Here is an 18,795-nt window from a genome sequence, read left to right on the forward strand (position 1 = left end):
TACAGATGCTAATCTTTTTCAGAAACACCCTTACAAATACAACCACAGATAATGTTTAATCCAGGCACTCTATGGCCAGTCAAATTAGGGTGTAAAATTAACCATCATGTATGCATTATAAATTAGGGCAGGTTATGCCACTGTACAGAATTCACATCAAAATTTTGTATGACTTTGAAGAAGGAGGAGTAGTGTGAAAGTACCTGGTTTGAGATTGACATAGACATGTATACACATTCATATATCTATACATATAGGTATATATACATATAATATGTATAAATATAGATACACACATGAACATTATCCAAGATAATTTGTACAAATCTCATAAAAAGGAGAATTTATTTATTTATTTATTTTTCTGAGACAAAGTTTTGCTCTTGTTGCCCAGGCCAGAGTGTTATGGTGCAATCTCGGCTTACTGCAACCTTTGCCTCCGGGTTCAAGTGATTCTCCTGCCTCAGCCTCCCGAGTAGCTGGGATTACAGGTGTCTGCCACTATGCCTGGCTAATTTTTTCTTTCTTTTTTTTTTTTTTTTTTTTTTTTGAGACAGAGTTTCGCTCTTTTTACCCAGGCTGGAGTGCAATGGCGCGATCTCGGCTCACCGCAACCTCCGCCTCCTGGGTTCAGGCAATTCTCCTGCCTCAGCCTCCCGAGTAGCTGGGATTACAGGCATGCGCCACCATGCCCAGCTAATTTTTTGTATTTTTAGTAGAGACGGGGTTTCACCATGTTGACCAGGATGGTCTTGATCTCCTGACCTCGTGATCCGCCTGCCTCGGCCTCCCAAAGTGCTGGGATTACAGGTGCGAGCCACCGCACCCGGCCTCTTTTTTGTATTTTTAGTAAAGATGGGGTTTTGCCATGTTGGCCAGGCTGGTCTTGAACTCCTGACCTCAGGTGAGCTGCCCACCTCGGCCATCCAAAATGTTGGCATTACAGGTGTGAACCACTGAGCCCAACCAAGGAGAAATTTATATAAAGGGGGTGAAAGAGTTTATAAATTGCTAAGGGTTTTCTTGATGGTCCCAAAGCTATTGAGTAAAAGAGGCAGGATTAGTACCGGGCCTGTGTTACTAAGCACCTGTATTCACTCCTCTTTACCACACCACCACGGAAAAGGCAGCAGCCGATTTCCCAAAAAGACAGGACCATTGGGAGAGCCCAGAAAATGCTGGATCTGCAAGAGAAAGCTGGTACATTTTAAGAAAAACTTTAGGTGCTATCAAATGTAAATTGATATTCTGAATACATATAGCCTTAAATGAGGAAGAAGCACATGGAAGCACTTTATGACAAATTTGTTATTGCAGATGACTTGAAGAAAATGTTCTTTCCCCTTGGTGTAGAAGATGAACATTATAATTGAATGGTTCCAAATTATCATTCTGAAAACACATAGAATTTTACGTAATGATGACATAGCCACCTAGTAGCCCTTATTAAATCAACTAATTTCTATGAGATTAAATTTTTTATTTGTAAAATGAATAAAAATAATAAGACCTACCTGTCAGTGATATGAGAATTAAATAATAGTATATTTGTAATACCTTCTGCTATTTACTGGCACATATGCACTGCCACAGAGTGATGTCTTATTTTTTTTTTTTTTTGGACTGTTTTCTCTGACTTGAGATAAAGAATTCTAAGAATGCATATTAATTTAGTTTTGAAATAATTAACTTTGATTTAAGAAATAGAATAATCTGAGTAAAGGATCTCAGTCCTTAACATTTTAAAATTCAGTTATAAATCAATGTTATATTATTGTACAGTATCCTACCCATGCAGATAAAAGTTGCATTAGCTTTCTTTGCTACATAAAAATAGACTATTGCAAGTTTAGTAGCAAGATAAATGTAAGATAACAAATGTTATCTTACAATGTCTGTGGATCAGAAGTCTGGACTCAGCTTAAATGGGTTTTCTCCTTCACAATCTCGCCATAATGAACTCATAGTGCCAGCTGGGATGAGTTTTCATATGGAGGTCAGAGTAGGGAAGGATCTATTTCCATACTAACTTAGGTTATTAGTAGAATTCAGTTCCTTGCACATGTAGAAAGTAAGACCTCTGATTCTAAAGACTGCCCAAAGTTTCTTGCTACATGAACCTCTCAATAGGCAGTTCACACTATGGCTGTTGTCTCTTCAAGGCCAACAGGAGAAGGAGACTATTCTAGTGAGAAGGACTTACGTAATATAAGACAATCATGGTAGCAACATCCCATCACTTTTGCCACGTACCACTGGTAATAAGGCATTCAGAAATTCTGCATACTTTAAAAGGGAAGAAATTGCATAAAGGCATGAGTATGAAGAGGTGGAAATTAGTGGGTGTCTGTTCATTACAGAGGGGTTTGGAGAAAGCTAGTGAAACAGTTCCCTAGCCATTGCTTAGGGCCCTCTGTCAATGGGAATGAGCAGTGAGCTTCTGCAGGCCACAGTAACTCAACTCAGGTCTCTGGCCCTGATAAATATTTTGTGATGCAGCAAGTTGTTGAAACTTCAAAGGAAAGAAACGGGGTATAGAGCTCCTTGAGATCACTTTGCCCAGCAGCCCTAAACTGACCTTAGAGACTTACTTAAATGCCCTCCAGCGGTAATCTTTCTATAGTTAGTAAGCAAGACATAGCACAATATAGGGTGACTTATTCCAGGCCTCATTCTTCAGCGTGCCCCGACAGCAACTGCTGCCTTGATGAAAGCACACAGCAGCAGCAGCAGCAGCCACATCCTTCAGGGAAGTGCCAGAAAGCCTGTGGGAAACCTGAGCTGAGCTCAAATCAGTCATCACTGCATGCTTCCCAGATGTTCTGTCCATAAAACAGCCATCTACCTGGGCCACGGCTCCACTCAGCTCTCTAATCCCTCTCTCCACCCCAGAAAACATGTCTAAATCTTTATAGATAGCCTCTGTGACTCATCTAGGGTGATTTCCCCCTACCTTTTTTCTGTGTGTCTGGGGGTGAATTAGAGGGCCCTATTTTGCCCAGATTTCTCAGCTTTCAGAAATAAGACTAGGGCTTAAGGTGATGTTCCTCTGTTACTAGGAGGGACCAGAGGCTCTTTGCCGAGGTTAACATCCAATAAACAGATAAAAGAAAATTGCACTTCTTGGACATTTTAGACACTGGTGCATTTTAGATACCTGAAATCCCTGACACCAAGGTGAGGGAAAATAGATAACCCTTGCTGGTTTGGAGTCTGAGGTGAACACCACTGTTAAAGAAAAAAATTATTTATGATATTTACTAAAGATGTACAGTTAAAAAGACTTTATTTAAAGAGTAGAGGAGATTGGACTCACCTCTAAATACAGTTAAGTCCTCAATGTCACTGATAGGTTTTTGGAAATGGTGACTTTAAGTGAAACAACATAAAACAGGTCCTCTATGTCATTTTGTTCAACTACGTTTTGTTCTAACATTGATAAGAAAAGGAAAATTGGTTTTCTTAGATGTCATTTCACTTAAACTTGCAGTTTCCAAGAACCTATAAACAACCTTAAGTGAGGGCTTACTGCACAATAAACCAAGGTGTAGGGTAGGGGATCAGTGGATAAACTACTGAGAGGTTGGGTAATTTTTTGCTAAACTGACCTAACAGAGTTTTTGCTGAAGGCAGTCCCGGGTGGTAAGATATCAAGGAGGGTCAGAACAAGGGTGAAGGATTTTTACTAAACTGACTCAGATTCTTCACAAAACTGGATGATACAGAGAATAACACAAAAGTTCAAAAGTCAGGGCCCAGTTGAGAAAAGATTTCAGAGGAGCCTAACTGGAGTATGGTTAAGAAGAGAATATTTGTCACGACCTAGATTTGCCCAAGCTTGACTATGGGTGGATACCTTCAGGTCCCTGTAGTCTTTACTGCGATGGCTCCTGCTGCTGAATGTATTACTGGTACCAGCACATTGTCTGTGTGCACACATCTGCTAGTCTTAACCCCCAAGCCATAATGGGAATTGCTGCTGTTAGGGATATCATTTTACCAGGGCGTGTTGTAAGACTGTAAACCCACCTGACTGTAGCCAGGCATAGTCTGAGCTATAGCTAACAATGTGATCATTTTAGTACTTCTTGGGCTGGAATATAAAACCAGCCCCTCAGTGGGTATTTGGGAGAAAGTAAATTTGGATAAAATCCGTTCTCTTCCTAATAAATTTTATTACCCATGTGTATGCTCACTAGAGAGATCTCTACACTTGATAAGAAAGCATCATTAACCAGTAGACCAGAGTTATCAACCAAACATGGAGACCAAACTATGTTTTCTCCTCTCCAGAATTAAAAAGCAAAAACTATATGATCATTTACATAGATGCAGAAAAGGCTTTCAATAATGTCTAATATCACAATTCCTTTATGATAAAAATCCTCAACAAATTAGGCATTTAAAAAACCCTCAAAATAATAAGGACCATCTGTGGAAACTCCACAGCCAACATTATACTGAATGGGCAGAAGCTGGAAGCATTTCCCTTGAAAACTGAAAGAAGAAAGAAATGCCTTCTTTCAGGACTCCTATTTGACATTAATACTGGAAGTCCTAGCCAGAGAAGTCAGGCAAGATAAAGAAATAAAATGAATTCAAATAGAAAAAGAAGAAGTCAAATTATCTCTCTTCACTGATGATGTGATTCTATACTTAGAAAATCCTAAACCCTTGGCCAAAAGGCTACTAGAACTGACAATTTCAACAAGGTTTCAGGCTACAAAACCAATGCACAAAAATTGGTAGCATTTTTATACAACAATAATATCCAGGTTGAGAGTCATGTTAAGGATACAATCCTATTTACAATAACCACAAAGAAAATAAAGCACCTAGGAATACAGCTAAGAAAAGATGTGAAAGATCTCTACAAGGAGAACTACAAAATACTGCTGAAAGAAATCAGCAGATTTCACAAGACGACACAAATAAGTGGAAAAACATTCCATGCTCATGGATTGAAAGAATAATGTTATTAAAATTGCCATACTGTCTGAAGAAATTTATAGATTTCATACTATTCCCATCAAACTACCAACATCTTTCTTCACAGAATAGCCAAGGCAATTCTAAGCAAATATAATAAAGCTGGAGGCATCATTTAATCTGACTTCAAACTATATTATAAAGCTGCAGTAAGCAAAGCAGCATGATACTAGCACAAAAAATGGACACATAGATCAATGGAACCAAATAGAAAACTCAGAAATAAGGCTGCACACCAACAACCATCTAATCTTCAAACAGGGCTTACAAAAAACAGGCAATGAGAAAGAACTCCCTATTCAATAACGTGTTGGGATAACTGGTTAGCCATGTGCAGGAGAATGAAACTGGACACTTAGCTTTCACCATATAAAAAATAATTCAAGATGGATTAAAGCCTGGGTGTCATTACTCTTGCTTATAATCCCAGCACTTTTGGAGGCTGAGACAAGAGGATTGCTTGAGTCCAAGAGTTTCAGATCAGCCAGGGCAACATAGGGAGACCCCACCTCTTAAAACAATTAAAAAATTAGTCGGCTTTGGTATCCAGTATCCTGCACCTGTAGTTCAAGTTACTTGGGAGGCTGAGGTAGGAGGATCACTCAAGCCTGGGAGGTTGAGGCTGCAGTGAGCTGTGATTGTGGCATTGCACTCTAGCCTTAGTGACAGAACAAGACCCTGTCTCAAGAAAAAGAGGTATAAAGATTTAAATGTAACATCTAAAACTATAAATGTCCCAGAAGAAAACTAAGGAAATACTCTGTTGACATCAGCCTTGGCAAATAATTTTTGGCTAAGTCCCACAAAACAATTGTTAACAAAAACAAAAATGGATGAGTGGGACATAAAGAGCTTCTGCACAGCAAAAGAAACTGTCAATGGAGTAAGCAGGCTACCTACAGAATGGGAGAAAATATTCACAAACTATGCATCTGACAAAAGTCTAGTATCCAGAATCCATAAGAAATTTAAACAAATCAACAAAGAAAAAACAAATAACCAAAATAAAAATGGGCAAAAGACATGCACAGACACTTCTCAAAAGAATACATACAAGCAGCCAACAAACATACAAAAAAATGTTCAATAGCACTAATTATCAGAGAAATGCATATCAAAACCACTATGAGATACCACCTCACAGTCATCTGAATGGCTATTCTTAAAAAGTCCAAAACAAACAACAAAACCCAATGGATGTACCAAGGCTGCAGAGAAAAGAGAACACTTGTATGCTTTTTTTTTTTTTTTTTTTTTTTTTTTTTTTTTGAGACGGAGTTTCGCTCTTGTTACCCAGGCTGGAGTGCAATGGCGCGATCTCGGCTCACCGCAACCTCCGCCTCCTGGGTTCAGGCAATTCTCCTGCCTCAGCCTCCTGAGTAGCTGGGATTACAGGCACGCACCACCATGCCCAGCTATTTTTTTGTATTTTTAGTAGAGACGGGGTTTCACCATGTTGACCAGGATGGTCTCGATCTCTTGACCTTGTGATCCACCCGCCTCGGCCTCCCAAAGTGCTGGGATTACAGGCTTGAGCCACCGCGCCCGGCCCACTTGTATGCTTTTTGTGGCAATGTAACTTAGTTCAGCCACTGTGGAAAGCAGTTTGGGAATTTGACAAAGGACTTAAAACAGAGCTACCATTGGACCCATTACTGTGTATACACTCAAGGGAAAATAGACACATGTATTCAAATGTTCATTGCTGTGCTATTTATAATGGCAGACATGGAGTCAACCTAGGTGTCTATCAATGGTGGATTAGATAAAGATAAAGAAAATGTGGATACTACGCAGCAATATGAAACAATGATATCATGTCCTTTGCAGCAACATGAGTTGGGGGCTATAATCATAAGCAAATTAATGCAAGAACAGAAAACTAAATGCTGCATGTTCTCACTTATAAGTGGGAGGCAACCACTGAGTACACATGGACATAAACATGAAAACAATAGATTCTGTGGACTACTAAGGGGGCAGGGAGGGACAGAGATATGAGCTGAAAAACTATCTGTTGGGTACTATACTCCCATCTGGGTGCGATATACCAAGTAGCAAACCTGCACATGTGCCCCTGTATCTAAAATAAAAGTTTAATTAAAAAAACAGAGTAATGTGTGGCAAATTTAATTTACAAATGATGAAACTATGCAGAATAATGTCCTCCAGTAGAAATTCTCATCCCAAACTCTAGAACCTGTGATTATGTTGGATTATATGGCAAAAGAGAATCATCAGATGAAATTCTGATGAAACTAATTGATGAACCTTAAACTAATGGCTAAACCATAGATTATTCTGGTTTATCTGAATTGCTTAGATACAATGATAAAAGTTCTTAAAAGCAGAAGAGGAAGTGAGAATGAGAAAGAGGAAAATATGACTATGGCAGAAATATATAAGTAACATTACTGGTTTTGAAGAAGAAAGAAAAACTTCTAGAGGCTGGAAAAAGCAAGGAATCAAATTTTCTTCTAGTGTATTCCAAAAGACATGCTGTTCATACACCTTGCTTTAGTCCAGTGAAACTCATGCCAGACTCCTGAAATACAGAGCTATAGTTCATAATACATTTGTGTCATTTTAAGCTGTGAAGTTTGTGATAATTTTTTTATAGTGAGTATAGGACACTGATACATCCTGCTTCTAAAAAAGGGAGGTATTTGCATGTTTTAAGAACATATAGAACATATGGACATTTTAATACATTATTGAGGAAATCAAAAGAGGCTATATTAATGAGAAGATATATAATATTTAAAATATTGGTAGTATGAATATACAGTATTATAAACATATCAAATATTTCCCTAAAATATTTTAGTGATAAGAAAAGATTTAATGCAATCTAAAAGTGTGTGTGTGTGTGTGTGTGTGTGTGTGTGTGTGTGTGCCAATTAAGAACTGCTTATGAAATTTTCTTGGCAATGCTAAGTGTAAAAATAAATAAATAAATAAATAAATAATTGGAGGATTTGCCTTCTAAAATCAAGTATGTAGAAAAATCTCAATTGTATTTGTATAGTATTGGTGCAATTTTATACAAATACACTAATTAAAGAATACTGAACATACAGAAAAATTCTTATGCTTTTGAGAATTCTATCTGAACTGAGTTTGATTTGTGTTAGGCTGAATCTCCCAGGAATCTGATATCCACAAGCTACTACTAAGATCCCAAGATACATTCCATCTGAAGGGAACATAGTTAATATGGTTAGTCCCATCCGTTATGTGGTACTAGAAAATACAGGAGAGGACAACCTGTCATCTCCTGGGAACATGAGAAAGCATAAATGTTTTCATTTTACCCCTTAGTAGAATTTTCATCAGCCTAAAATTTTGTTTGCATCCTTTTAAATAGATACATCTTACTAATTCTGTGACCCAGAAGAGAAGAGGGCTTGGTAAGTAAAAAACTCCAGTCAACTAGTGAGAAGAAAAACCCTACACTGGCTCTTTGATTTTATCAAGTAACAGAGCCTTTAGTTTAATCAATGTTCAAATAGAGGTTGTGTCCTGGAAGACACGACCCTGGGAGAAAGAGGTTTTTATGACACAAATGATTCTATAATAAGGAGATAAATAATGGTGGGAGAATACTGACTTCACTTGTAGACCAGCTTATGTGACCAGTAGTGCAAAATGAAACTCAGAATGAAAGAGGGACTAGGTGCTGTGGTACATGACTTTAATCTCAGCACTTTGGGAGGTCGAGGTGGGAGGATTGCTCTAGCTCAGGAGTTTAAGACCAGCCTGGACAACATAGTGAGACCCCCTCTCTTTAAAAAAAAAATACAACAATTAGCTAGGCATAGTGACACATACCTATAGCCCCAGCTACTCAGGAGGCTGAGATAGGAGGATCGCTTGAGCCTGGGAGGCAGAGGCTGCAGTGAGCTGAAAGAGCTCTTTGGGTAGAAGAAATGAGATCAGAATAAGATTTGGCTGAACCAACAAACCTCGGTTTGGATGTTTTCTTTGGCTTTCCTTCATAGTTTTAATAATTAGTTATTAATTTTTTTCGCCTTTAAATGTTTTCCCTATAACCCTGGCAAAATGTGCTCCAAGAAGTTGAAATGAAATTTAGCATAAATTATAGAGACCTTTTTTTTTCATAGTTCATTTTGGTCTACTCCCTTTTAGACCACAAGAGATCATGTGACCACCATTTTAGGGAGGACTTCATGAAGACTCTGCTGCTATATGTTATTCCCATAAGCTCAGTGCTGGTAAAAGTTCAGTCTGCATCAGACCAGGAGATGTAACTTGGAACAGATTTTCATTCAGAGGTTGCCTTTGGGCAGTGAGAACTAGTTACATGTCTCCTAGTAAAATATAATATGCCCACTTCAGCTAATTAATGACTGTCAGTGACAAAATTAAGGGAGGGAAGCTCACCTATGTAAAGCTTTGACTAGGGACTTGGCAGATGCCACTAAAACGACTTGGCTTGACCTACTCTTCCTTAGGAAGAAGGCTACAGATCCTCACAAAACATAATAATACAGAGTTGGTGTGATAGCACAGAAAATCCACTCTTTCCTTAAATGCTTTTTGAAGGACTTTGTAAATTTGTTGGGGAAGATAAGAACCAAACCATGGCTCATGTTCTGGGGTGCCTCTCTAATGTTGCGGTTCCCTGGCATCATGCCCCTGATTTTCTTTCTTTTTCAAAAGTACTCTATAAAATAGGTCACAATAGCAAAGTTAAAACTCAAAGGATGTTTTCAGTGCAAAAGCTACCTTCAAGAGTGGGCTCTGTTTAATACAAAGCTGGAGTTTCTCACAGATGAAGTCCAAGAACTGGCAGGCCATAACTGAAAACATTGGGGTAAAACTTCTTTTATTATTCTTTATCTCATCTTTAGAAGATATGAATCTGCTCTGCTGACTTTACCTGGGACTAATTGTCCTTGGTGTTTTCTGTTATGTAGACATTTTCAAACTCATGGAGAGGTAAAGTTGTCTCCTTTGTTAACATCAGAGATTCTCCAGAGTTTAGGACATTGACCTTCAAGTCATAAATTATCCTCTGAACTCACTGCTCTCTGCTTGAGTCAGGGTAATGCTGTTCACTTGTCCCTGTGTGTTTTCTGATACATGCATTCTCTCATATTAACAATTCCAGTAAACACACACTCTGAACCATATTTCAATCCCAATGAAACGAAACTCTACCAAAACACACAACACTGGAACCTGCCTTTTCTTTTTTATTCATTTTTATTATTTTTTTATTTTGCTTTATCCACATTCTTCAGTTTATTTGATCAGACCCATTGTCTGAAACGTATTTGCTCTATAAAAGTCAGTTGCTCCCCTTTTCTCACAGCTCATCGTCATCCAGGTTATTTTTAATATTTTTATTATTCTGACTCCCTACCCTGTCTCCTTACTCCTTCTTCTTTTTTTTTTTTTTTTTTTTTTTTTTTGTTTTGTTTTTTTTTTGAGACGGAGTTTCGCTCTTGTTACCCAGGCTGGAGTGCAATGGCGCGATCTCGGCTCACCGCAACCTCCGCCTCCTGGGCTCAGGCAATTCTCCTGCCTCAGCCTCCTAAGTAGCTGGGATTACAGGCACGCACCACCATGCCCAGCTAACTTTTTTGTATTTTTAGTAGAGACGGGGTTTCACCTTGTTGACCAGGATGGTCTCGATCTCTCGACCTCGTGATCCACCCGCCTCGGCCTCCCAAAGTGCTGGGATTACAGGCTTGAGCCACCGCGCCCGGCCCATTCCTTCTTCTTATACTTGGTTTTTCCTGTCTTTAAAACCTGAGTCTATCCTTAATAATCTGCATTGAAAAAGAAAAACAGTGAATTATGTTTAATCATATGAAATTGCTGACCTACAAAAATAACCATTTCATAGACTTATTAGTAAATATCTAAAGAAATCTAAATCTAAATCAATAAATATCTAAAGAAATATCTAAACAAAATAAAGAAATGAGGTGGGTCTGATGCCAAAGAGAAGGGGCAAGTGAAGGATCTGATGCCAAGAGAAGGGTCAGTTTTACAGGTGCCAGCTCTTCCTGGAACAGGAGGTGCTTCAGGTGGTTACACTGGGTGTGACAGTTGCAGTCCTCAACAATGTTCAGCACCTGGGTGGAACTATAGGTTTCACAGCCCATTCTTACAGTTGTTTTGTCTTCAGTGTTCAAGAACCAGTGGATCCCAGACTGAAGAGACCATGTATAACTTGAGTTGTTACAACCCCAGCTCCTTTATCCTTGTTGGGATACCTGGCCTGGAGAAGTTCCACATGTGGATTGGGATTCCCTTTTGTGTCATCTATGTTGTGGCCGTTGTGGGCAATTGCATCCTTCTCTACCTCATTGCAATCGAACACAGCCTCCATGAGCCCATGTTTTTCTTCCTCTCTATGCTGGCCACCACAGACCTCCTCCTGTCCACTGCCACGGTGCCCAAACTGCTCAGTAACTTCTGGCTCGGCTCCCAAGAAATAACCTTCTCTGGTTGTCTCACTCAGATGTTTTTCCTCCACTTCAGCTTTGCGGTGGACTCAGCCATCCTGCTGGCCATGGCATTTGATCGCTATGTTGCCATCTGCTTCCCCTTGAGATATACCACCATCCTGACTCCTCAGGTGATCGTCAAGCTTATGGTGAGCGTTGTTGTGAGAAGCTTCTCCATCATCCTGCCAGATGTTTTTCTGCTAAAACGGTTACCCTTTTGCAGGACACATACCATCCCACACACATACTGTGAACATATAGGTGTTGCTCGGCTTTCGTCTGCAGACATCTCTATCAACATCTGGTATGGGTTTGCTGTACCTCTCATGACTGTTATCTCAGATGTGATCTTTTTTTTTTTTTTTTTTTTTTTGAGACGGAGTTTCGCTCTCGTTACCCAGGCTGGAGTGCAATGGCGCGATCTCGGCTCACCGCAACCTCTGCCTCCTGGGCTCAGGCAATTCTCCTGCCTCAGCCTCCTAAGTAGCTGGGATTACAGGCACGCACCACCATGCCCAGCTAACTTTTTTTTGTATTTTTAGTAGAGACGGGGTTTCACCTTGTTGACCAGGATGGTCTCGATCTCTCGACCTCGTGATCCACCCGCCTCGGCCTCCCAAAGTGCTGGGATTACAGGCTTGAGCCACCGCGCCCGGCCCAGATGTGATCTTTATTGCTGTTTCCTATGCCTTCATCCTTCGTGCTGTGTTCCAACTCTCATCCCAGGGTGCCCGCCAAAAAGCCCTCAGCACCTGTGGCTCCCATGTCTGTGTCATCCTGATGTTTTACACCCCCGCCTTCTTCTCCATCCTTGCTCATCGCTTTGGACACAGTGTCCCTCGAAATGTACTTATCCTATTTGCCAACCTCTATGTGGCTATCCCACCTGCTCTAAATCCTATTGTTTATGGAGTGAAAACAAAGCAGATCCAGGATAAATTTATTCTCCTCTTCTCTTTGAAGAAGTCACAATAAGTGGGCACTGAAGGAGAAATGTACGTAAAATGGATTTGGTGAAATTTTATGTAACATAGGATGGTAAAAAGATAAAGCTGTAACTCATTGATTTGAAATTTCTGCTTTTTACCTGTGTGCAAAGTATAGACAAGAGGAAGAGGGAAGAAAGAAAAATCTTATAAACATCTAGAACATAGAGGACTTTCTTGGTTTAGTTTTTTCACCACTTGTGTGAAGAAGTTGATGATGAATACAGTAGAGCACTAAAACTAAAGTTTATATTTTTCCTAATGCTAATCAATATATTTGAAGGATAGGTTATTTCCTAACATGCAAATTCAGCCCTGTGTTTCTCAGCTTAGGAATTAAAGGCAAAGCCTCTTGCCTTCCCTTATTAAGTAGTTATCAATCCTTTATACTATAATTCTCAAACATATGGCTTCACACTTCTTCAGTCCAGATTCTCTACCTTATTAATGCCTCCTTCTGTGCCCTTTACTTTTTTCCCTTATGCATCTCTTATCATTATAGTTGCTTATATTTTGTACCTACTTTAATTGTATGCTCGCGGCCGGGCGCGGTGGCTCAAGCCTGTAATCCCAGCACTTTGGGAGGCCGAGGCGGGTGGATCACGAGGTCAAGAGATCGAGACCATCCTGGTCAATATGGTGAAACCCCGTCTCTACTAAAAATACAAAAAATTAGCTGGGCATGGTGGCATATGCCTGTAATCCGAGCTACTCAGGAGGCTGAGGCAGGAGAATTGCCTGAACCCAGGAGGCGGAGGTTGCGGTGAGCCGAGATCGCGCCATTGCACTCCAGCCTGAGTAACAAGAGCGAAACTCCGTCTCAGAAAAAAAAAAAAAAAAAAAAAAATTGTATGCTCTAAGAAAATTCCAAACTTGGTTTTTCCATAACCCTGGATCTGTATTTTATAAGTATTTGAATATTTAATTAAGAAAATAATTATGAGAGGGTAATATTAGTTAATTTGGTTTACAAATTAGGAAACCAAAACTTATAAAGATTGCAGAAAGATAATTAATAGATCTAGGATCTAGCCCAGATTTGAATGATTCAGAATCTACACTCCTTAGCCAATAACTTTCTGGGTATCTACTCACACAAATGGTTTACAAGCTACTTAAAGTTAATTTTTCCAAAATTTACCTAGAAACTTACAAACTTCCCCCTGCCCCTTCTCTCTCAAAAATTAAACAAACAAAAAAACACCTATTTCTTTTGTCTTCCTAATTGGTAAATGGCACTGTGAAAAACAAATTTCCAAGCAAGAAATCTATCATTTACTCTTTATTTATTCTAAGTTACTCTCAAAGAAAATTAAGTCAACATTAAGTTAAATATTTGAGTTTGAAGTGCTTCTAAATTATTCCAGTGGATGGATACATAACAATCTTACCTTTATTATGGCTGTTGAGATTGACTAGGCTCTAATCCATTATCCATCTCTCAGAGAGTATTCCAAAATCTTTTTGAAGTGGTTCCAATCTTGGTTTATCCAATCCACTGTCTCTATAAAAGCCAGAATGATCATTTTACAATTCACATATGATTATGACACTTTGTACCTTGAAACTCTTCAATGTTTCCACTGTCCTCAGGGTCGTGCCTAAGTATGTCCTTCCTTAGGGTCATTGTAGAGAATGCAAGACTTAAATATAAAGAGTGACCTTCTGTAAAACTAAGAGCTTTACACTTTATTTACATTTATTTATATTTTATGTTTGTTTACACTTTATTTGCACTCCCCTGACTCTTAGAGCCAATAATTCCAGAAGCGATGTTTTTCTTTTATGTTGTCATACTCAGTGTCCTGTTTTTGTTTTTGTTTTATTTTACATACAAGAAAACCTGGTGTGGGTGGTGTGTGTGTTGGGTGGAGTTGGGTAGGATTTATTCATGCTCCTGTTAGGAAACTGTCCCAAGATAACAACACCTATTTCTTTCTTTTTTTAAATATACATATACATATATATATTTTTTATTGCACTTTAGATTCTGGGGTACATGTGAAGAACATGCAGGATTGTTGCATAGGTACATACATGGCAATGTGGTTTGCTGCCTCCATCCCCATCACCTATATCTGGCATTTCCCACCATGTTATCCCTCCCCAACTCCCTACCCCCAACTGTCCCTCCCCTATTCCCCCACAACAGACCGCAGTGTGTGATGCTTGATCCCCTCCCTGTGTCCGTGTGTTCTCATTGTTCAACACCCACCTATGAGTGAGAACATGAGTAACCACACCTATTTCTTAAGATCTCCATTGTAAAAGAAGACATACATTGAATCAAGATGAACGTATTAAATTACCAGGGAGGAAGAAGTAAAGAGTAAAATTGGCATTCTGAGATAAGAACCTGTGTGTATGTGAGTGTATGGTGTGTGTGTGTGGTGTATGTTGACATTTTCGTTGCTCTCTGCAGTGCCCTGCAGCCAATTCAGAAGAGACACATGCAGAGGCTGCTTTATTTATGCCACTACTAAAAATTGGCATATTTATTTGCTTATACATTTATCTATCCACAGCTATGTTATTGGTGCAGAATTTTTCTCAGCCAATTTTGCCAGCCAGAGACGTCTGGCTGGTGACACCCCTGCCCAGGCCTTGCTCAGGCCTTTTTTTTTTTTTTTTTTTTTGAGACAGAGTTTTGCTCTTGTTGCCCAGGCTGGAGTGCAATGGCATGATCTCGGCTCACCGCAACCTCCGCCTCCTGGGTTCAGGCAATTCTCCTGCCTCAGCCTCCTGAGTAGCTGGGATTACAGGCACGCACCACCATGCCCAGCTAATTTTTTTGTATTTTTAGTAGAGACGGGGTTTCATCATGTTGACCAGCATGGTCTTGATCTCTTGACCTCGTGATCCACCCGCCTCGGCCTCCCAAAGTGCTGGGATTACAGGCTTGAGCCACTGTGCCCGGCCTCTTTTTTTTTTTTTAATTTTTAATTTTTATTTATTTATTTATTTTTTGAGATGGAGTTTTGCTCTTGTTACCCAGGCTGGAGTGCAATGGCGTGATCTCGGCTCACCGCAACCTCCTCCTCCTGGGTTCAGGCAATTCTCCTGCCTCAGCCTCCTGAGTAGCTGGGATTACAGGCACGCACCACCATGCCCAGCTAATTTTTGTATTTTTAGTAGAGACAGGGTTTCACCATGTTGACCAGGATGGTCTCAATCTCTTGACCTCGTGATCCACCCGCCTCGGCCTCCCAAGGTGTTGGGATTACAGGCGTGAGCCACTGTGCCCAGCTGCTCAGGCCTTTTTGCTGCAGAAGATGCCCCATACATTCAGCCTGCCAGGCCGTGCCCAGCCTGCCCTCTGGTGCAAATGCTGCAGCAGCTGTGACTGCACACTTAGCCCCTGGCAGGAGACGGTGTGTGAGTGAGAAAGTGTGGGATTTGGCCAGCTGTTTTGAGTGCCAGCACTGTAGGGGGCTCTGTGCAGGGCTTGTGGCTAAACCAGGGACCAGGAGTGTCTCAAGCTTCTCTTATGATGGACTCTGGCATTGAGACAAAAGCAACGTGGTGGCACCCAGGCAGTGGTGCCCATGACCCAGGAGCCTCAGAGGGTATGTTATAGTGTGCTAATTAGCTCATTTAGTCCTGCTGTCTGGAGCCCGATGGATGGCAGCAAGTTAACAGCTCTGTCAGCCCCTCGCCTTGCTCCAGTTCATGACTCTGGGTCTGGGTTGGCTCCACTGCTGCTTCCTGTTGCATGGGTGACTGCCCTCTGCCATCAGAGGGCTGAGGGCCACAGTTGTTACAGCCTTCAGTATACTTGCATTTGGTGGGTCCCAAGTTCTTGTTCCATGTCCAAAAATAGATCACACTGACAATCAATGGGTGAGGAGGGAAGAGAAGAATTTTACTGAGCAACGAAATCGCTCTTAGCAAAGAGGGGACATAAGGATGGGCCCCCACCAGAAGTTGGGTGGTTTCTCTCTCTGTGTGGCTGGATCTGGGGCTTTTTTGGGCTCAGAATGGGGATTGCATGCTGATTGGGCTGAGAGTATGCAGAAAAGGCTAAAACAAAAGCATTAAAGGTGGGCATGACAATGTAAAAAACCAATTAGGGAAGGGTATGTATATGTAAAACAGGAAAAGGGTGAGGATCAATCAGAGGAAAGTGCACTACTTGGGAAGAGAGGTTCTCAATCCAGTCTGTGGATTTCCCCAAGACTTTTAGCTTGTGTTTCAGGCTTTCAACTGTCTTTAGTTTGAAGATTGGGTTTCACCAGGGACCCACCACTGTCTGCCCAGGATTTGTCTGCCTCCTGCTGCCATCATCATGAACTCCTTGAAGGTAGAAATTTTGTCTTAGGTACCTTCTTACACTCTGTCCTAGGAAAATACCTGCCAAACCATATGTTCTCAATATGTTTCATGCATATTCAAACTTCATCAGAAATATATTTCTTCAAGCTATCAGCCCTAACTTTTTCTTTCTTCCTTCTCTAGCCAGGTTACATTCCCTAATGCATTGAGCCATTGTCTTGTTTATGTCCTAAACTCAACTGTCTCCTACATACTCAGTTGAAAAAGTATTCCTGGAATGTTGATGAAGTTAGCTGTATTTTGGAGAACTTGGCAAAGTTGACCCCACAAGGCAAACGGATACTACTGCAAGTGAATTACGATAGTAGAGTTGTCATACTTGCTTAGTTTCAGCCCCTCAAATAAACCGAATTTTTCCTTGTTCCTTCTCTTTACTATTCTTTGCTTGACAACTCCTGCTTAGGCTTCAATTAAAATTCCTTCCTCAGATATTCCTTCTTTAATCCTGCACACTAGATTAGTAACACTTGCATACATTTTCATGACAGCATGTAGTTTTTTAATTTTAGGACTATTCACAACTTGAATAAGGTGATTACTTATATTCTTTGTTTTTAATGTTTGTCTTTTTCATTAGGTCATTGAAGACCAGTTTAGCGTCTGCCTTGTTCATCACTGTTTTCTCATCACCTGTAAAGTTTCTAGCACAGATAAGTGCTCAGTAAATACTTGCTGAATAAATGGGTTGAAACAAATGAGTTTCAATTAATTCATGAAGTCTCTGCTTTCCATGGTAACGACCTGCCTGAATTTGTAACTCAGCCTTATCAGAAAGATAATTCTAAAGAGTCAATGAGGAAAGTTTATTTTCTTCATAGAAAGTTGATAATTTTTATTCCACTTATATTCCTTGAACCTTGTCCATAAGCATTTTCAAGTAATTTTCTTTTTCACAGATATAAAAACTAGTTTTCAAAACAGTTAAGAATTTTGCTATGGCACAAATGAAGGAATGAGGAAAACAAGGAATAAATTCTGGATTTTTTGCCACTTGACTTCGAAGTTAGATTCCTTGTTGGACTTATGGAAGGCTGTGTTTAGAGTTTTTCTAAGTACTTGTGTTGGATATCTGTGATTTTTAGACCTACATATAATTTGTGTTAGAGATCTGATTAGATAATGCAGAATGCCATAGCACATTGTCTAATTTGAATATTGGTCAGAAAACTTACTGGGGATAGTAAATGAGTGGGAGTTATCTAGAGGAAGAGAGAAAATTGACTAAGCTGAAGAAATATCCACAATTAAACGTGAGTGGAGAAGAAATTCGGAAAATATCATTCCCAAGAACTGAAAGGTGAATTGGCAGAGACATAGCTGGTGGACTAAAGTTATCTCACTTTTGACATGGGAGAGGCTGTGTGGACTCTTCTATGTTGATGTTAGCATCTGAGCTGTAGCATTAGTTAATATAATACTTGCTTTAGACTGGACAAAGAAAATTATTGAAGGTTTTAAAAGTGCTATGTGGAAGCTACAGGGCTGTGATGATGTCAGTAATGCCACACATCTGATTAAGTAAAAAACCATAATTTATATGCATGTTCTTCAGTTGTATGTACCCCAGCTACAATGCCGGCAAGACACCTAAGAATGTAGATACACACACTCAGGTAATGTGTCTTTAATTTAATGCCTATTTGCTCAACTTGGTGGATAGTAAACAAATGGGCGTATTTTAAGTAACACTTAAAATTGTTTTCTTAAATTAGAAGAAAAGTGGTAGCCAATAAAAAACAATGAACAAAACCCCCAAAACACTTGGCTTAAAGTTTATGGCAGGCGTCCCCAAACTTTTTACACAGGGGGCCAGTTCACTGTCCCTCAGACCGTTGGAGGGCCGCCACATACTGTGCTCCTCTCACTGACCACCAATGAAAGAGGTGCCCCTTCCTGAAGTGCGGCGGGGGGCCGGATAAATGGCCTCAGGGGGCCGCATGCAGCCCGCGGGCCGGCCGTAGTTTGGGGATGCCTGGTTTATGGAGATGAAATAATTTGTTGTTGTT

At 40.1% G+C, this 18,795-nt stretch overlaps 1 pseudogene; it reads left to right on the plus strand.

Annotated features, from left to right (window-relative positions):
* Positions 1 to 11,185: 11,185 nt before the first annotated feature.
* On the plus strand, positions 11,186 to 12,446 carry LOC101031423 (olfactory receptor 52H1-like; annotated as a pseudogene).
* Positions 12,447 to 18,795: the final 6,349 nt, after the last annotated feature.

This window comes from Saimiri boliviensis, chromosome 6 (genome assembly GCF_048565385.1).
Source record: "Saimiri boliviensis isolate mSaiBol1 chromosome 6, mSaiBol1.pri, whole genome shotgun sequence".
In the NCBI taxonomy this organism is placed as follows: Eukaryota; Metazoa; Chordata; class Mammalia; order Primates; family Cebidae; genus Saimiri; species Saimiri boliviensis.